Source organism: Scophthalmus maximus, chromosome 16 (genome assembly GCF_022379125.1).
Source record: "Scophthalmus maximus strain ysfricsl-2021 chromosome 16, ASM2237912v1, whole genome shotgun sequence".
Lineage (NCBI taxonomy): Eukaryota > Metazoa > Chordata > Actinopteri > Pleuronectiformes > Scophthalmidae > Scophthalmus > Scophthalmus maximus.
Genome location: NC_061530.1, coordinates 2,649,937 through 2,671,669, shown reverse-complemented (window position 1 = coordinate 2,671,669; position 21,733 = coordinate 2,649,937). Strand labels below are relative to the sequence as shown.

Genomic DNA, 21,733 nt, shown 5'->3' with positions numbered 1-21,733 from the left:
GTTTTTAAATTCACACCGAATGAATATTAATTTTTATGACCTTTGACTGGGTGTCATTAATGCAGATGTGAATAACGTTTTTACCATATCTATGTTCATCCTTAGCCAGCAGTTTTCAATAGGATTCAGCATTGCCTTAATTCAAAAAACCCTAAGTACCACACCGGTGTCTCTAACTTCAGCTTCCTCAGAATACGATCGGCAATAACCAGAGTTGTTTTCTTAGCGGGCGTGTCACTGAGTGGGGAGAATTTGTTCGAAACATGAACTGGTTGATGGTAAACTGTGGGCTTCTTATTGCAGACAGTCACTCAGCCATACTGTCCTCCCGGCTGCTTGGGAGCTGCTTGAGGGGCTGAAGGAGCTACACTGGATCGACTCGCACCGTCTGCCATGGACTGGCTGGTTAAGTATCAGCTAATGATTTTGTTTCCATGGTGTGGGGCCATCCCTCCAATTGACGGAGCCACGCTGCCATTGTGGCAAATAAACTACACTTCTTACATGTAGCACTGTCGCTAAAGGAGGCAGAGGAGAGCCATTGTTCACTGCTAGAGCTAACTTGCTAATAACTTGCAGTTAAGAAGAGCATGTGAACTGCAGTGAGTTAGCTAAGAGGGAGAGATCTGTGAATGATAACAATGGTGAGTTGACTGGATAATTATCCACATTAGTTCTAGAAAATAGCAATTTAAGAGAATTGTGAGAAACAAAGATGAGTAGTGGCTAACACCAATAACTCCAGCAAACAGGTCTGGAAGTGACACAATATGCTTTCCGCAGCATGTATCAATAGGATACTTTGCCTCCTTGATATGTCAGCACAAGAATACGCAACAACACAGTGCCTTCAAGCAAGATATTGAATCCTCAGCTGTTATAGATGAGATGCTTGGTTGGTCTCCTTGGCAAATGGATTGCATTTAATTTGCACTTCTGGTTTTATAGACCACTCAAAGGGCTTAAGACTACAGTATTGCTACCCCCATTCCCTCACACACATTCATACAGCTCATCAGATGCGTCTATACATCTATACACACAGCGCTTCTTATATCAAACATCTCATTCACACACTGCCGGCACAGCCTTCAGGGGCAATTTAGGGTTCAGTGTCTTGCTCAAGGACACTGAAGATTGTAGAGCAACCACTTTAAACCATTACTTTCATGTCATACATCGAAAGCTAAATCCTGTTTTAAACTTCCTAATATTTGGGGATGATGCAATATGCCAATTAGCATATATTCATAACATTATCATGTTGTATTTGCATTCTGCTTACTATCAGCTGGTTTTATCCCTTTATCTGATTGCTTCTCTCTTTCTCGCTCTGATCACATAATACAGCTGAGTTTAACATTAAAACGCTTCTCAATTAAATCTTTTTCTAGTTCTGTTGTCAAAATGGAATGAAAGTATTAAATTGTGACTGAATCACGACTACATGTTCACTAGCAGTCACTTCCAAGCCAATTCCAGCCTGACCTTGTGCTTATAGTCATCATAGTTATCAATTCTGGCAACTCTCTTCAATGGACAGAAGCTAAGGTTTGTCCAAAAAGTCTCTTCAAAAAATAAAATAAAGTTTCTTAATGGATCTAAAAAGTTGGTACACTGCCTGTCAATGCTGCCCTGATGATAAAATAGACACCGTTCTAGCCAATTCATTTTGAGAAAGCATCGGCCGATGGGGTACCTCCAACACGGGGCCGGCTGACCAATGGTGTAACCTCATCATTTAGTCAGTCAGTCAGTCAGTCACAGTCATTAATGTTTATAGATCTGACCCAGCTGTTGCAGTCCAGCCAAAAAATTAGCTGTTTAAGCAAACAACAATTTTTTTTAGCAGATTTCTGGGTTTTACTGATAGACAATGATGGATGATATCAAAATACAAGTCTATATGTCAATTAGGGTCATAATCTTTATGAGTTTTATTGTATCAGTACCCATTTTGATTCCATTTATGGCAGCCTGTTTTTCTGAAAAAAACAAACAATTTAATGTACAGTCCATTCTGCAATTACCTCTCATTATAAAAGTTTACAGTGTCCCTGGTAGATTGTTCATTTCCTGCACAGGTTTAAGGTTTAAATTTTGTATACTTGCACAAGGGATTCACATTCTGGACATGATGCAGGAGACACAAGACAATATGTTTTTTTTATATAATGCAAAAGACGTATCAATTGAGTATGGTATTGAGGGTTTTTTGAATTTAAAAGTAAAATACAAAATAAAGAAAATGTGAATTCTTATCAGAAAACTATTTTTTTTTACCACAGTGGCCAAATTCAGAGACCGCAAGCTTCATACATTTAAATGGACAATTGTTTTTCCTTCATTTTAAGAATTAATTTTTTTGAAACACTCAAGTTCAAGTAAAGTTTTAATGGAGTGGATGGAGTGTGTTTGCCTTAGTGATTGTTGTAAATGTAATAGTCTTCTGAAAATTAGCAAAATTTAAATCAGGAAGACTACCTTCATGCATCTTCTGAGCCAGTTCTCTTGCCATTTCCCCTCTCTGCTGCTGTCATTTTACTGCAGAATGGATGCAAATGACAAACGTTCACATTACACTTGTCATTTCCTTGTTGATGGTAATCGAGCTGATGTATGACCATGATCCTGTCCTGGATGATCCCTACCCTGGCAATAATGCTCTGCTCAAGACTTCAAGCAGTTGGTAACATTTTCATCACATCTGATTGAATAGATTGTCCCGCTCAACCCTTTTCCTTTCAAGGGATCAGCGCTGTGAAGTGATATAGCTGCTGCCTGTAGCCATTCCCTAGGTAGGGGCATACATCCCTCAAATATAACTACAAATATCCAAATATGTATTTACTGATATATTTAAGGTTACAGGAACGGCCATAAAATAATTGTGTCCATTTAACGAGAACTTAACTCATATCTGTTGTAATGGAAAAATTTAAGCAGTTGAATCAGGAAGACAGGTACCGTAGATGCCTTAGGCAGAAGTATTTATTTCATGGAGCTCAAATTTGAGTAGATTTTCTGGCACGTTACATAGGTTAGGCAAGTGGTCAAGTGCTTGGGGTACCAAAAACCTCCCTATCTCGGTCTCTGTGGGTGTATTTAGCTCTCTCAGAATAATGTCATCATTAGAGAGAATGGCTCTATAGTATCAAGATGTCTTAACTATAATCTAAGACTATGACATCCAGAGACAGAGATGTCCAGAGACAGTGACTGTCCCGGCCTACCAAAGATAAGAAGACCTCACAACAACCATGTCACAGTAAACATCAGTGAGATCACATGACCTGTATCTGTATGATTTTATGCACTTCACTGCTGCCACATGATTGGCTGTCTGGATAATTGCATTAATGAATGAGCAGGCATACATTTGTTTTTATAAAGAGTTCAGTAAGTGTAAATCTCCTTTTTACTGTTAGCTTAACATAAATATGACTACTCTCCAAGTGTTTCTCATGCTGTTCATCAAGTTTGTCCTGAAGAAACTATATTTGGAGTCAAAGCATAGTCTATATGTGAAAATGGACGTAGTCCCGGGTCTGAAAACTGAAGCCTGTTTTCTCTGGAATCACCAGCAGAGTCAGTGAACATTTTCCTTAGGAGTTTATGTCAATTGCTAGTTTCAAGTCCTGCATGCAAGTACCGCATGATGTGCATTTTGTAAATTGTGTTCTCACTTGTTGCTGTATGCGTTGGGACATGGATACAGAGTGATTGACAGCTAATCCCATCCAATCCAAAGCACTTTCTCAGACCCACCCCGAATCCTACTCCAAATGCTAAAACTCAAGGCTTCAAAACAGCAGTTCGCAAAAGCAATAGGTGACGTCACGGTGGGTTGCCACTCGAGTCAAAGCTTAGTGCACCAAGACAACAACATTGTCAGTGTGTAAGCAGAAGCCCTGAGTGCCTCCAGTCCCGACCAGGTGAATAATTCCCAGCCTCAAATGCATTATCACTTGTAAACAGAATTGAAATTAAATAAAATTATCTGACAAACAAGTTAAACCACAAACAATGGAAAACTGTATGATTGCATGTATCAACGTTGGGGAAAGGGGGTTCTACTCTCCGTTCATGGATCTGAAATGACCTCACTACTGGGAGATGGCCGGCCACACTGAGTTTGGTTCTGCTATAGAGATACTGTATGTTGTAATTTGGTGTTATAAAAATTAAATTGCATTGAATTGACGATTGCAGGTCTTGGAATTAAGAAACAGCTCTGAGCTAATACCTGCCTCTCTCATTTATTATAAGCATAAACTAGACACGCACACACACACACAAAACCAACATAGTCACGTCAGCATGTTGGGCCATAAAAGGGATACTTAGAGTCCAGTTTGTTCTCCCAGAAATGCAACAGAGGCAAACACCACTGCACCCAACAAGCATTTTCTCATTCCTTTATGATCCATTTTCACTATCCGGTGAAACAGATTACCACATTAGCAATCTCTGTTGTATTTTCATACTGCTGAAATGTGCAGTGTGTTTTCGTTGCAATTAGTTGTGTTTAGGTATTGTTCCTAGGAGTGTGCTTGCATTTGCCTATACGACTTCTTAAGTGGGCTCGCAGCAGAAAAACATTTAGGTACACTGGCATATAACAGTTATAATGAACAAACAAACAAACTTAAAGTTTGATGAGCCACTAATTGAAAAAAAGTTTGTGTTAGTTTTTTTCTAGGTGGAAACAACTGTAGTTTGATTTCATCTTGATCTGTGGTTGATTGACAAAATTAACAAACAATGAATAATGTACGTTATTCTGCATATTATTTTAAGGAGTCTTTATAACAAGAACAAGTGGGACATTTCAACTTGAATAGGACTAGGTCTCTCCTCACTTTGTTGGATCAATTCTTTCCTTGTAATATGTGCTTACTTTCCAGTATACATATATTACAGGTCACATCAGATGTTTCGCCCACACCTGGTTCGGTTCTGTTAGAGATTTCTCTCTGTTAAAAGGTAGATTTTTCTCCTCCACAGTCGCTGCTCATTGTGGGAACTGTTGGGTTTTCTCTGTAATATTGTGAGGTCTCTACCTCACTATGTAAAGTGCTTTGAGACGATGTATGTGGTGATGTGGCGCTATACAAATAAATAATATTAATAATAATACATGAAATTTATATAGTTCTTTTCTAAATGCTCAAAGACGCTTCAATATTAAAATTATTGATTGAAACTTGAATCCAATTTTATTTTGCAGGCTCATTGATGTCTTGGGCAGCACCAGCAGGTACTTTGGGAGTTGCAGTTGATGAAGAACAGTCCAACATAAATGGTTGCCACTCTAGCATTTTGTCAAAGACCACAAAGGTCTTTGACGAAATGCTGCAACCCGAGAGGATGCTGGCGCTGTGTGTTTGCCACTTCTCCGACTCCTGCTGCCTTCGTACACCGGCCGTCTCAACCTTTGGGCATCGGCTGGCTGATACCGAGGGCTTCACTCCTGGACAGCCTCTCAGCTGCTCCCCGTAGTCGCTCAGATTCTCTGGCCCAACAACTACCTCTTCGGCTAGCTGCTAACAGGTCGCCCTCGTTCAGTCATCGAGTGGTGGCTCGTGCTAGCTGCTACAGCGGCTCACCTGGTCGCCCCCGTCCCTCTCACTCTGCATGGTTCTTCCCACATCTCTTGTGGCTGCTCATCTCCCCCTATCATTCCGTGCACAATCCTGACAACAGCCTTCCTCCTCTGCTCTCCAAGTCCACGGCTAAACGATAACACAGAGCTCTCAGTCCCTCCGGATTTCCCTCCTGGCACCATGCTCAAATATTCAATTCCGCAGCTGTTGGACCTCTTCAACTTCACCATCCCATCCTGAATCTCAGTGATTAAAGACCTCGGACTCCTACGCCGACCACGCTACATCCACAGAGGCTCTCGCCGCAGATTTGTTTATTACCAGCACGGACAATTCATTCCATCCATCTGCTCAGCTGCACGCTCCGTCACACCTCTGCCACGTCATCAGAGCGCTGCCGCCTATAGACCTAATACATTGCAACCCGCCTGGTAGGATACAAAACCCGGACTGGACCTCAGTGCTAACTGCCCTCTAAAAACTTCTACCACTTCACCAAACACCAAAACCGAGCTACTCAATGTCCAACCATCTGCTAATCGTTCTACTGCCCCCCCCCCCACTGCACCACCGAACCCCATATCCGCCACATAGTCAAAACCTCCTTCTTTCACCTCCGTGACATCGCCAAGATCAGACCCTCACTCACACTCCCCGCCGCCGAACGACTCATCCACGCCTTCATCTCCTCCCATTTAGATTATCGCAACTCATTCCTCTTTGGCATCAGCCCCAGCTCCATCAAAAGACTCCAACTGGTCCAGACTGAGCCGCCCGTCTCATCACCCACACCAAATCCTGACACCACATCACCCCAGTCCTAAAACAACTCCACTGGCTCCCTGTCTCCCACCGAATTACCTTCAAGGTCCTGGTCCTCACCTTCAAAGCCCTCCACCATCTTGCTCCCCAATACCTCACTGATCTTCTCTCCCCCTACCAACCCACACGGCCCCTCAGATCCACCTCTGCCGGTCTCCTCTCCACCCCCAAAACCAACCTCCGCAGCTTTGGGGATAGAGCTTTCTCCAGGGCTGCTCCCAGGCTGTGGAACTCCCTCCCCCCTCCACTGACAGATGAGTCAACGTATCTGTGAGAGAGAGCAGCTCTGACAAAATAGACTATGATGGGCCGCCACAGTCCAAGTAACTCATTGGAAACACTGCAAACACCACCTCAAAAGTCAGGCTGTCCACAGCAAAATCTAATGCTAAAAATCGGAGTCAACACATATCTTGCAAGAAAGTAAGAAAACTGCCACAATGCGGCTACTGTAGAGTTCAGCAGATTTGTTTTTCCAGAGGAAAAACATAGCTCAAGCAAGCACATGTTTCTACCTCTGATCTTGTGTAGAGCCACCTGTCCTATGTCTTTCTTCTTACTCTAGCTGCTTTAATCTATCCTTCCCCCCAGCCGAGCATTTCCAATAACTTCCTCCCTCCCTGAAGATGCAAAAAGATTTCAAATGACCGAAATGATTCTCTCTCCTGACCCCCTCAGAAGCACTGGAGGAGAGACCATTGATTTCATCAGGTCTTACCTCTCCCCCCGACCTCCTTTCTAGACAAAGTGGAGTATCTTCACCTGTTCTGTTATTACACCTCCACATCTTAGTGGCTCCACTATTAAGTGTGAGCTGATTGGTTTAGCTGGTGGAGTCATGAAGAGGAGAAGGGAGTGATAAAGGACAGTATTAATCAGTGGGTAAAAATGACCAGAGCTGAGTCAGAACTGTGAGAGCTCTACCTGCTTACAGTAGCGAGAGGGTGGAACAAAAATTTGTATTATAGTGTGAGTAATTTTCTTTGTGTACATTTGAGTGGAGAGCCTGGTCAACATACAGTACGAAAAAGAAAAAAATAAGCAGTGCGCTGACTTTACAAAGTTTTGTTTTGTAGTTGTGTGTGATGAGTTATGCAAAAAAATTGAATGTGTGTATTCTATGTAGCTGTGCTAACAGACATTCAAGGACTGGCTAAGAATCTATGGTTCCTCTTGCTCCATCCATCTGCGTGGTTGAAGGTCTTCTCAGGTATGTAGCCTGCCACTTCATGCACACAGATCTACAGCCGCAATCTACAGGTGACGGTTAGGCCCCATGGCCTGAGGTCGCCTGGAGGGAAAACGAGCAGGCTCCCGATGGTAGTGGATAGGCCTTTCAGCAGGGTGGCCAATAGAGTGAGACCGTGGCCCAGAGGCCCTGGGGGCCAATGGAGAACCCCTAACCCTGTGAGGGGGGGGGGGGGCATATCACTGCGTGGACCTGAGAACTGTCGCCTGCTCTGACTGGCTTGTATAGTCCCCTCGAGTAGCTGTAGAGCAGCGGAGAATAACATCTCCCCTGGTTCCACTGGAACCTTACGGAGGGTGCTCCTACACGTCTCTGACAAGGGCGACTGAGCAAGCCAGGTCCTCATCAGGGGAAAAAAATGAGGTACGCAATAGTCGGCCCAATAGCTGGCATGTGGTCAAGACTGAATTTTGCCCCATACTGCATGGCTGCCAAAGTCCAGCCATCCGATGTAATGTGGGTGAAAATGTTAGTGTTCCTCCAGCATGAAAGGAACTCCTTCAGATAATCATCAGTGGGAGGAACTGTGAATGTGGCAGGGGCTAGAGTGCGCCTAAAGAAAGCACTAGCAGGCGGCAGCTCTGACTGCTGTAGATCCAGCTGCAGGCGTGCTAGTGCTGCACGAATGATGGACGGCCCACTTCCGTACATTCCGAGCGGACGAACGAGAGCCAAGTTCAGAGGCCCGGGAGGGCGCCTCATCCCCCAAGTCATGAAAGTGAGTGGCAGAAGCTGCCACTGAAATAATATCCTCCATACATGGGTCTTCTGAGAGACCCTCCCTCAAATGTCTGAGGCCGAGGGAGAGAGGTCTTGGCCATTCCACCAAGTTAGACTGAGCAAGAGCACTCTGCTTACTATAAGAACAGTACCCAAAACAATGTGTAATGCTTCAGTTACACGTTGAATGCGGCTTCGTCCAACAGAATCACCTTCTTCACAGCTGCGGAGAATTCTCTGCCGGGGCTGATCATGAATGGATCACGCACAAATTCAATATTCCCTGGAAATTTAAAAGTCATCAAATCGGGCATAGAAATAATCCCTCAGCTGTATGATGAATTTCTTCATATTCTCTGTGACCCTGCTCATACCCACTGTCTTCAGTTTGTTCATAAAGGCGTCAAGATTTCCCACCAAATCCACCACCGATTTTTCTTTTCCCTATAGTTTGCAGATTGAGTGCATTCAAAATATGTCTGCTAAAAACGCAATGCTGCACATGTATTGTCTATCTTGCATGATGTACAATTGGTCAGCTGCTCATTTTGATTTATTTTGCTTGAGAAAATCCACAACTTGATCCCTGAATTCAATGAAGCGCTCCAAGGCTTTGCCCTTATTCAGCCAGCGCACATCGTTGTGGAGTAAGAGGTCATTGTGAGTAGCTTAAGATTCCAGGACAAATTTGCGGAACAGGCGATGCTGCGTACTTGAATTCCCTCTGATGAAGTTAATTATCTTCATTGTTTTATCTATAACCTCTTTCAGGTCCCCACTTAGTTTGGTGCACAGCACGCTTTGGTGAATGAGACAGTGGGGTGCATACATTTTGGGAGGGACATTCTTAATTCTGCTCACCAGACCCCTGCTTTTGCTGACCATGGCCAGAGCGCCATCTGTGACGATTAAGTTCACTTTTTCTAATGACAAGCCATGTTTTTCAAAAAGCTCCTCCAGTTTTCCAAATATAGTCATCGGTTGAGCATCTCAAATGTCTCCATCGCAGTGTAAGAGATGGCCCTGTAGGTCAAGCCTAGCCATTATAATACTGGTAGGAGGACGATGCTATGATGTCGCATGACAATAATAGATTTTAAAACATGCTAGTTCAAACCCTGTTTGAACCTCCAGCTGACGGGTGAGAAATGTAGCTACCTCTAGAGGGTTACACATCACACGACAATAAGGGGTGTGTGATATGACAATATTAGATCATAAACACTTAAAATATGTGTCTGTCATCTGCCTTTAAGGAAAGGTCATTACTATCGTTCTACAGTGAAAATCAGTTGAAAATCTGTTCTTTTGACCAATAGTAAACTTTATTAACTTTTTCCTCAGTTGGGGACCAGGGACTGTAATGAGCCATATTTTAATCCGAGTCTCTCCCTTCTCCCTTGGAATGATCAGACCAGAGAATCTGCAACACAATGAACCAGGTGAAGTGACATTAACTAAAGTTGACACCAACGACACTAAACAGTTAGTTTTTGGGCAGTTATAGGTAAATGAACTTCAAACCACCTGTTCAACAAACGTGTAGAAAGGTGATAGTTTCCACTGTTCGGTCCGCAGTCTGCACACAACATGTTTTACTCAACCATAGCGCTAAAACGAAAGCTGTCTGACTGATTAGTTGGACATGAATCTGAAAAACTTGTGTAAACTTATCGACTGAGATACTTGAGGCCTTAATGGTTTGGTTTTTCTTTTTCTTTTAGGTTTGTTACCTTGTATGGCCATACATATAAAAACCTGAGGCTGAAGTAGAATTGAATTAGATTGTGTGAAATTAGCCATATTCATTTGTTCATCTGTTCTCCCAATTTCATCAATGGAATATTAGTTTTATGTTATAATATTATAACTTGAAAAATGTTATATTTATAATGTGCAATGTTTAATGTTATTTTGGTACATAGTAGCATATAGTATATTAATATTACATGAAACCTTTGACGTAATAAGGTGAAACACCTCGTTATAAGAATAAATGTTATGTGTCATAAAATCATACTCAACAATGACAAAAGATGAATTTAAAAATACATTGCACACTATATAGTTTTGGAATTGTGACAGCGATGGTCTCAACTTACAGATACATCTTTGTCTGAATTCCCATTGCTGAGAGTTAAAGGCATATATCTGTAGTGCATACAAAGACAGATAAATATCAAGTTGATAAATGCATACATATATGCAGAGACAAACTCCATTTTACACACACGCATGCACACAAAAATTACACCAATTTTGCCTTTCTTAAGGGACCTTGTGCCAGTAGAACAATAGTTTTGCCCTACAGGCTGCCTTTATGAAATATAACCCCATTCCCCGAGCCAGGAACCTGTGGTTTTGTGATAAATCACTCTCTGAGCTGCTATATACAAGAGGGGAACATGCATAACCACGACCTGGGCACAGGGCACAGCTCTGCTGCATAAAAAAAGTCAGCAGTGCTTAAAAGTGTTGTAATGTGATCAGTGTTTCCCATCTAGCTTAATTTGAGGGAGCAGCTTTATCTGCATAAGGTTTACAGAACTCATTGACAAGTATATAGCTCAGATATTTGTTTTTCTTTCGAGGATGATCCGCCCATTTTTCAACAGGGTGTCCACGGTTCTGCAAAATAAATTTGTTCCAAAATCTTGATTCTTACAAATGCAAAGATAGAACAACATATACCATATTTGGCCCCCTCTCATGATAAAAGAAGAGGGCAAGGAGTGGAGAGAAGAGACAGGAAGAACCATATTGCTTATAGTCACGAATTACATTTGAATGAACAGTCAAATACCAGCTTCAGATCAGTGTCAAAGATGTGGAGCTTGGTAGACTTCAGATAGCCTAACCTAACAAAAAATGCTACGGTGCCCTTAAAAAGCCATTATATTGTAAGCAGGAGTGGAACAAACGCTGGGGAAATTATACTCAAGTAAAGTAACTGTCATTTAACCATTGAGTCAAAGTGAAAAAAAGTTAAGAGAATGTACTCGGATAAAAATAAAAGAACATAGGTGAAAACAAGTAAAGCTAAGCGTGTTACATTTTAAAGGGGGGGAGGGGTTAACAATGTTATATATTAAAGAACATTCCTAGGCAACCAGGCATATATATGCATTGGTATATATGCTGTTCCCAGGTGAGAAACACAGCACCAATATGAAGCTACATAAATCAATTATCCTGTATTTTCTTACAGAATTAATATTAGAATAAAGCAGGGGAAACTGTGGGGCAAAAAGTCCTCACGGCTGCAGCCAACCAACAAACAAACAAACAAAAAAAAGCAAAATGCTGTGTTGCTAAGCAACGCAGTAGTTGTTGAGGCTCTCCTCTGTACAACGATTACATTGATCAGTAATTTGTAAACTGTATGAACATCAATACGTGAGTCTTTGGCCTGACAATCCGTTCTAAATCCTCATTTGTGTTACAGTTACAAGAGTCAATGTTACCAGTTATGTCCAACCCTGATTGCAGATCCAGAGACGGAGACAGATGAAGCTGCAATACAGGACATTTAGAAGAAGTTGGAAAATCCAAAGGGGCATGGAGCCAATCCCAGCTGACATTGGGCGAGAGGCGGGTTTCACGACTGTACAGGTCACCAACGTATCGCAGGACCAACATGAAGAGACAAACAACAATTCATACTAACATTCACACCTATGGTCGATTTAGAGTTTCTAGTCAACCTAACCCCAAACTGCATGTCTTTTGACTGTGGGAGGAAAATCAGACAACCTGGAGAGAACCCACACAGACACATGCAGAACATACAGGGAGAACTCCACACAGAAAGGCCCTGGTTGGTCTGAACCAATAACTTTCTTGCTGTGAGGCCACAGTGCTGGCAAGGGATTTCCAAAGTTCAGTGACCATTCATGAACCCTAGGTATACCAGAGGGGAACCCTTAGGAACTTCTAGGACTTAGAAGAAAGCCCAACAAATCAGCAATTTAAATGTCATATTTAACATATTTCAATTAATAATAATTATCTCTTTAATTCTAAATATTTGCTGATTTTCAATCCGTTTTTCCTTCAGAAATGACAATGCAAGTGACTTCAAACTTTGAAAATTTAGTTTTCCAATCAGATTTAGTTGTTGTCTGTAGGCAGAAAAAAGGTTACAGCTCGCTCACTCATAGGTTAGGACTTCATGCCCGGGACAGAAGTCCGGAGCTTGTGTGTTCATTTAGTAAGTGATGGGTAAATCAGCCAATCAGATCTTGCTATTGTAGTGGACGGGACAAAAAAACAACATCCTACGCCTTCCAGAAGGCAGCTTCGCGCTCACTGACATCTAGATGGGTCAGTGAGCGCGAAGCGTTAAGAAGTTCTATCTAACGTGTGTACTCACACCGTAACGCTGTCATGTTTTAAAATTTTTGGATTTTAGTGGAATTTGAGGCAATGTGTTCCTGGCGACGATTATGTGTGCATATGGGCCTGTGTGTGCGTGCAAATCTTTAAAAAAAAATACCCCCAAAACATTCTGGCTTTGCAACGTTGAAGGCCCAGTGCCAGACCCCATGGTTCGCTACTGAGGTTGATAAACAAAGCTTAACACATGCTTCAGTCAGAGTTGAGCTGGTGATCCACAGCAGTCTTGAGTTTGTGGATTTATATCAACAACTACTATTCTTTCATTTTTCTTAATATAAATTACCTTGCTACATGATATACTGTCAAACAGTTGTTTTGTAGGGCCGAAATATGCATTATTACAAATGTCATTGTGATTTTGATTGAGGTTATCTTACTAAAATCTTTGTATATTCTTGATAAACTAAAATATTAAAGAAAAGTTTAAGTGCATCAGAGTCTTAAATGCCTTTGCGAGCCCCTGTTCCAATGGTATCAGATTAAAAATAATTAGCTCAAAGGCATCCTCACAATTTAACACTGCTCTGCTCCTTATACAATTGAAGTGTTCTCCTCTCCAGGAGAAGCGATCCTCGAACTTCCCCCTCAATTATCCTCAGTGGTCAAAGCAACATTGCAAACAAAGAGATGCTGTGGGAAAAGTTACAGAGACACAGTAGCTTGATAGAGACAAATTATAAATTGAATTTCTATCCTCAAGAGGTTGACGTTTTCATTAATTTGTTCTCACTGAAAACACTTGTTCCTTAAATCCCCCTTGTGTCCATTTTTTATTGTTTGAAAACTTTAATACCAAGCCATATTAATTAATGGATGCTCTCTCAGCAGTGTGTATCCAGGAGGAAGAAGAAGAAATGCAGGACATCAGGGATCTATTTGTCGAGAACAGTTTAAGTCTCCAGGCAGCTATTTAAGATACTGTCACAACACTGGCTTGTGTCTTCCCTTTTTATCTCTCTCATGTCTTCGCTTTACCTTCTTGTATTACCCTGTCTGTACTTTTCATGATCTGTCCTGTTGTCCCTTGCATACTGACTAGAGAGGATCCGGCCCAGAGGGGCTCCCCCACTCAGACGTGCTGAATCTCTCCAGGGGAGCAGTCCGTTTAGGCACGAGGAAGTGACCTGCACCCTCTCTCTCTGACGGGAGGAGAACACCTGTCTGACGTGAACCCAGCGCTGGAATTTCCTTATGCACAGCAAGCCCAGAGGCACTGCTGTGATCATGGAGGCCATAAATCCCAGTAGCTGTTGGCACTGATGGAGACGCACTTTGTGATGTAGCTGAAACAGCGATAGACGATTAGATGATATTGTCCGGGATGATAACCAGGACCAATTCTCTATAGAATCCAATTCAAGACCCAGAAAACAAACTTTATGACTGGGGGTGAGACAGCTCTTTTCCCGGTTTATGACGAAACCAAGAGACTGCAGATGAGCTATTAGTCAGGATTTGTGGACCCCCGTCCAGATATTCGAGGGATCGTATTCCCTGACCTCTGACAGCACTGCTTCTAGGCATTTGGTGAAAATGCTTGGCACAAGAGACGAGCCGAACGGCAGGACCTGAAATTTGTATGCTGTGCCCTCGTACTTAAAGCGCAGAAACTGTTTGTGCTTTGGCAGTATAGCGATGTGAAAGTAGCCATCCTTTAGGTCCACTGTAGTGCACCCATCCCGCGGTCGAACGGACTGCAATACTTGGCATCAGCATCCTGAATTTGAACTTTCTCAGGTATCTGTTTAATATCCTGTGGTCCAGGATAGGCTGAACCGCTGTCCTTTTTCGGTATAACGATGTAGCGGCTGTAAAACCCGCACTGGGACTCGTGCATCGGGACAATTCTTATCGCTTGTTTCTCCAGAAAAGAGTGGATTTCCTCTCACAATACTGGGGGGGATGATGGATGCACCTTTGACACCACAATACCTCTGAACAGCGGAAGGCACTTCTTGAATTGGAGCCTGTAGCCCTGGACTACAGTTCCCATGATCCACTGCAAAGCTGTGCATGCTCCAACAGTCCGGCAACATTCTCGTTCTTCGTCAGAGCCTCGTGTAGGTCCCGTAAATTTTCAGCCTGATAAGCCTGCAGCATAGAGGCCGTATTTAGTGCATGAGTGGTCAGCCCCTGGCATGGTATATTTTCTCAAGTTGAGAGACTGCGAACCTACACTGTTTGCTGGGGAGAGTGGGTTTGCTGCTAGTCGAGTGGGGCTTAGGTGCCAAGTGGATAGCCAGCACCTTGTCCATTAGAGGGATGTGGGTTAGTCCAACGGACTCCATACCCTCGAAATCCAGGAATTGGGTAAACGGCAGAGAGAGCTCCGTTCCTCACCATCCTCCTCCTCTTCTCCGACATCAGCGTCTCCATCTGAGAAACCCCTGGGATAACTCCTCGTGGGACAGTACACTTAGCGTTACCTAGTCATCTTTAAGAACAGTAAAGTAGACAGGGTCCTCCACCATTCCCGCAGCAGGGAAGACTTTGTCCATCTGATCATCCCACAATTGTCCAACTCTTCTGTCATAGTCTGCGCACCCCAGTTCCATCCACGAGGAGGACTCATCTGCGTCAGACAGGAGAGTGTCTCCACAACCAAGGTGCTGAATTTCTCAACACCTTGGACAGCAAAGCTACGCGTCTCTCCAAGGTTGTCCTCCGGATTCGGCGACAGTGCGCACAGTTCTCCAGGTTGGCCAGTGCAGCTTTCGCATGTAACATGCCAAGACACACCGGGGCACGGCCAATATGTGGTCTTCTTTCTGGATGAGCTAACTCTGCTAGACCAGCCAGGAGAGATTTTTTTTTTCTTTTCTGGAGCCATTTTACTTGCCATGTTTGGTGAATATGACGAGGCCTGTTCGTACAAACTAACGGTACAAAGAAAAATGTAAGAGAAATTTAGGATAAGAATTCGAACATGTTCTTGCATGAGGCCCAATGTTTGGCTGTTGCTGCATTGACTTCTAGTAGCAGAATGATGAGCGTGACCTGCTGCCACCTTGTGACAGTGTTGTGTATTGCACAAAAATAACAAAACCACAAAGACTGTATAAAAGTATCTCACTACTTAAAGTAAAGCAACATCTGGAATAATTATCAACCTTTTGGAAAAGTTAATACATTAACAAAAACAATGTGACCACATATTTTGTGTGTCACTGTAACAATAAAGTTGACCAACATAACAAACCATGGAATATTCTAATGAAATGATAATTTACAATATAGTCCTTGTTGTTCTTGTTGTCAGAACCAACAAATGATTTGTCATCTTAGATTTCTTTAGCAAATTAATTCTGTCTTTTGTGAATATGGCAATTTCCTTGTCATTTCATGATCAAGTACACTTGAAATGTTGAAACAACATTTTGTGTGTCAGATCTGGTACTTCAAAGAGCTCCTGGAGGATTTGAATGAACTCAGATTTGATCTATTATGTGTCACAGCAATCAGCAGAGAATAATTTACAAAACTTACATTTATTATGTGTTAGTATGGAGTATGTGATACATGGTGCAAGCTGGGAAGAAACAGTAGAGGAATGGTTTTAATACATCTCTGAAACAGTGTGTGCATAAGAGAGCACTTATACGTTTATTTAAACAACATAATGTGTCATAATATTACAAAAAATTATTTCCGTTTATCTTAAATAATTGCTTAAAAATCCTTATGTTGTGTAGACCTTTCTAAACCATCGTCAGTTGTATACATGTACGTCCCCCCACTTTGTCTCTTTTGTCTGTCTGACCATTTTCCTGTGTCATCATCACCTCGTGTCCCCTCCCCTCTGCCCCTCCCCACCCCTTTCCTCAGCAAGTTCTATTTTATTGCATGTCATAATGAAATCTCACTTGATCTGCAACAATCCACGGCTGCCTAATCAACTTAACAAAGTCCTTCTTTGATTTTTAATTACTTCCTCTCAGGGCTCTTGCTAGATTTATTTTATAGCCTTATTTAATACATCCATTGGCCGTGATCAACCCATCCACAGGCTGACCACACACACAAACACACACAAACACACTTAGAAGCTTATGCATGCTTTAAAGGTATATACACATTTATAGATAATTAGTGGAGTTATGTTGATCCTATATGGGTTACCAGATTAGTAAAGACATAGCAAGTTGGGACAATTATAACAATGTCGGGTTAAGACAAGATACTATTGTGATCCCTGTGGCGTAGCAGCAAAAAGTACATACGAATATGACAAAGAAAAAAAAAGGAATATGTTATATAACTACAAAATCATGCATAAAAAACTTGATTTTAATATGCCCTGTACTCATGGAAACGATAGGCAATCAACTGCATCTTGATCAAATGCAACCTTTTCCAAGCAGTTTCCTCTAGTTCCTCCTGAGGTATCCAGAAGCATTACAGAATGGATCTTACAATCATTCCATGGTGTCCTTGATATGCCCTAGAACATCCATTTGGATTTGACTGGAATAACTGCAAACTTTTTCCCTCTCAGCAGAACAATCCACCGTATTCTGGCAGAGTACCATAGCCTTAAACTTAACAATCAGCCCCAAACTCCTGCAAACAGTCTAATTAAGTCAATGGAACCACATCATCCACAAAAAGCCTAACGAATTGCAACCTTGAGGCTGTCAGATGTGATCATCTGTTTTTTGTTTGAATGTACCTCAGAAATCTGTCCGTAAAAGTCACAAAAACATTACAATGGACAGTCTTGGCCGAGAAGCACCCTTTGAGAACGTGAGTTACTTCTGAAGATTAATGGCATGTTTGTAGGTGTTTTATAGGTACATGCAAGTCACATGCTAATGTACAATAAACCGTTTTTTAAACATATCAATGTAATTAAAATAAATACATGAAATTATCACTTATGGTGTCCAACCTTTATGGCCCTCCATGTACATTACAGTTAATAATGGAGGAATGCATTGTATTTGCAAATGAACTTCTAACTTGGTTCTAACACCAAAATTGCCAAATATACAAACAGAATATTTTTTTATGACATGAATAAACTTGTAAACATGTGTATTAATAGCTTACAACACCTAAAATATCGACCCTTTTGGATGTTACTGCCTCCGACCAAGGCCTGTCTCTGATGCTCGCCCATTCATTGTTGTGCCACTTCATGTCAAGCAATGGACAGTACACAATGTGACACACTGATAATTATCACCTTAAAATGAGCACTTAACCAACAAGTGGAGACCGTATGCATCATATGTTAGGTGAGATCAGGGCTGAGAACAATCAACATGTTCTGACCATATTGAAAGGTTTTTAGTCCGTGTGTTGCACTCAACCGCCGAGGAGATGTATGACTTTTATTAGCCCCTGACAATAACTGTCAGCCAGCATTTCATATTCAAAGTAATGTGTATAATTACAGTTTTACGACCCAACTCTGAATACATTTAGACAGCAATTTTATACTTGAATGTGATGCTGTTCCACAGATTATCAATAGTTAATGTTTTCTCTGTCTCCTGATAGCCACAGAGAGCAAGCGAGTGTGTAGACAGAGAGAAGAAGAGGGAGGTGTTAACCAAAGAGGAGAAGTTTATTTTCTCTGTTAGGCATAGCAGATAGAGCCTTTATTTACCAGGTTCAAGGCATAATTTTTTAAACATTTTTTTTTAAATATATCAAACTAGTTTTTGTTGATCTCTAGGGTCAGATATAGGCATTCAGTGTAATTAAATTTTGTACCTAATGGTGAGCCACACTGTTGTACTGGCAGCATGTTTTTTCAGTAACAAAAACACACATTAATGTCTACTGAATCAAACGGTCACCCAGCACTAGGCTACACGTAAATTAATTTGGAGCTAAATATGCCGTAGTCCCCAACAAGTGCACTGTGTCCTGCTGTTTCCAGCTATTTGAGGAAAAACAGGGAACTGTATTTCTAAGGCATTTTAAATAAAACTTTTGTGTGCACAATAAACAGAGTTTGCTGATGTAAATAAGGAGAACAAATGACCACCTGTTTGTTTCAGTTGTTGCATATGAGTGTGCAAGAACAGTCGTTCTCTGTCTGTCATGGTTGGGAAACTGTGGAAGAGGAACAGCTGTCTACACGCACACACACAAACACACACACACACACACACACACACACACAAAAAGAGGCACATACACAAATTCATATCATCATCCATACACATCATGGGCTTCATCATTGTCCTTTCTGCATCTGCTCCAGCTTGTCTCAATCTTTTATTTTCATGCTTACGGAAGCAAAATGTCATTTCTACAAAGGGCCGGTGCAGCGAACAATGTTTAAGATAGTCACTCTCCTCCTCTCTTACATTTCACTCTTTACTTTTCTTTAATGGATGTAGATTTGCTTTATGCCTGACTGAGGGAAGAAACTACACACCCCTTCCTGTCTTCTCTGTGCTGTTCCCACATGTACCATTCATACTAAATTTGAATGATGTTGAGGTTAATAACAGTAGGATATGAGTTCTCTTCCAAAATGTGTGTGTGTGTGTGTGTGTGTGTGTGTGTGCAAGGGAAACCTCTCATTTCTCTTTCATCATGGTCATGACAGCTCTTCGTAGCTGAGCCCTACCTCCTCATATCTAGCAGTGGGGGAGGGTATCATTCAATCATTCTGAATGACTCCTCACACAGACACATATATGTACATGCACAAAACCTCAGCCCTCTGATCTGATTACAAACTTGACCTTTAGTTGAAATGACTGCTGATATAATCATTCATCCACCAACACGAGCATGCACACACACACACACACACACACACAAACAATTTAGCACACTGAAAGTGAAGGCCGAGTACCAATACAAAAAGCAAAAAAGCTCATTAACAAAGATTTTTAATTTGAATAAAGTGTAATATGGATATAAAATATGTCCTTTTTTGATTAAGTATCTGTCATGTGAATACATGGAAAAAGCTGCCAGTACCACAGAGAAGCAGGTTTCACCACTGTAGAAAAAACAGCAAAAAACAAATCCCTTGATATTATAACCACACTTTATGTTTATATTTTGGCTATCAATTTGAAGGATTTTTGAATCTTGATATTATAATTTCCACTCCGTTTACTGCAGTATGACAAATGGCTCACAAGAAGATATTCTTGGCTGCTTACATCTGTTTTTGTTTTTTTTCGTTTGCTTACATGCATTGGTCCAATCTGAAGTCACATTGTCAAAACTCTTTTGACAAACAGATCAAACTGTGAATCAAACAGTTTCATAACTTACGTTCGGGAACAAGGACCACACCTCAAACGCATCTCATTTCTGCTAAGAAAGGCCATAAGCTCACCTGTTCCGTTTCCTTCCCCTACAACACAATTCTTACAGGAACATCCTTCAGAGAGAGACCTGTTTTGAAAACGATCAGGAAACTGCTGAAGTCCCAAAATCCCTACACTCTGAGCTTTCATCCTCCAGTTGCCGCCGCGACCCGCATCGACCAGCCAACACTCCGGCCAGTCCTCACCTCCAAACATATCATATAATAAACAAAGACAATAATAGTGTTAAAATGAGCAACGTTCTAATAAATGGATCAACCATTTACAAGTCTGATGTATGCGGGTACGAAGCATGACATGACACTCTTAGTCCTGACAGTGAGTGATCTGCATCTACATTAGTTTTGCATAGAGCCAGCAGAGCCATTCCAGGTCTACTTGTCCCCATAACCCAACCAAGGTTAGATGCGTAAATACGTCAACACCCCCACAAACACCATTGCATTAGCAACTGCCTCAAAAATAAATTATTGAATAAATAAATGAACAAATAATTAAAACACCAAGATCTGCAGTTTGCTAACTTCCCTTACAAGCCTGATACCTCTTACACATACCACAATTTGCAATTGGCCACACCCGACCCCCACACAGCAGACATACTCCTTGATAAGGAGGTGAGAGAGTCATTTATGATCGTTTTCCAATCCACTTTATCCAACATTTAGGACGAGCCCCAATATGTGGCAACCAGGAAAGATTCAGGAAAATGAAGCTCATCAAAGACCTTTCACCCATGAAGTTGGATTCTCCCAGTCACACCTCCTTTCCATCGCCACCTCCGTTCCTCTCCCCATCACCAGGTCCACCTCGTCGGTACCTATCTTTTCAGTGACAACTTCTATTAGAAGAGGTCACATGACCATGGTTCGAGGAGTGCACTCCCCTGCAGAAGCCCCAGGTGCCTTGATTAGGAAGCTCACCCAACTGTTTGGGTCCGAGCTCAGCTTATTACATTTACTGCCCGCACTGTGGCTGTGATGGATAAAATAAATGCTTTGAAATGGATCTTAGTGACAATCTTATCCTTCCGTGATCATGTGTATTGAGTCTCACAAGTGCATTCTCACCATCAGTGTTACCAAGCTGGACAACATCCAGCTATTCACAGACGCAGCCCGGGCGTATCTTATCTCGCACTCCTTCCTACACCATAGTCGAAACATAGCCAGTCAACTAAAATGCCCTTCTTTGGAGTCATGAATGGTCCACTCTGACATTAGCACCATCCAAAGGCGGTCGCATTGCTACGACATTATGCAGTCTATGCATCGTCTCACCTCAGTTTTGTACCAGTTCAACGTTCAAGCTTTCTTGAGCATAAAAACTTACTCTCTTCTTTTTTCTTATTCCAAATTGAATTCAGACAACCTGCCTTCGACCATCTCCCGATTTGCAGTCCAATTGCTTGTCAGCCACCATCTTCAACCGACCCCACAGCTTGGTCACCGCTTCGAAAGACGCTATCCTCAGCAGCATTGCTCCTGTATGCACTCGTCCTACTGGACTGGTTGGAACTGCTCCAAGGCTTTCCGTTACTCTCTCAGCATTCCATTCCCCTCACTCAACATTTCATCTCCTACTCCAATCGGCAATTTCCCCCCGAATCCAACACCAGACATCCATTTTGAATC

General features: G+C 41.9%; 1 protein-coding gene and 1 long non-coding RNA gene across 4 annotated transcripts in view; one reads left to right on the top strand and one right to left on the bottom strand.

Annotated features, from left to right (window-relative positions):
• Nucleotides 1-21,733, bottom strand: part of rbfox3a (RNA binding fox-1 homolog 3a) — a 529,247-nt gene that overhangs the window by 315,192 nt on the left and 192,322 nt on the right. The window lies entirely within an intron of this gene.
• Nucleotides 6,560-18,779, top strand: LOC118287395. Its single transcript, XR_004785658.2, has 2 exons — nt 6,560-9,839; nt 11,887-18,779. It is a non-coding gene; the product is annotated as an uncharacterized LOC118287395 (long non-coding RNA).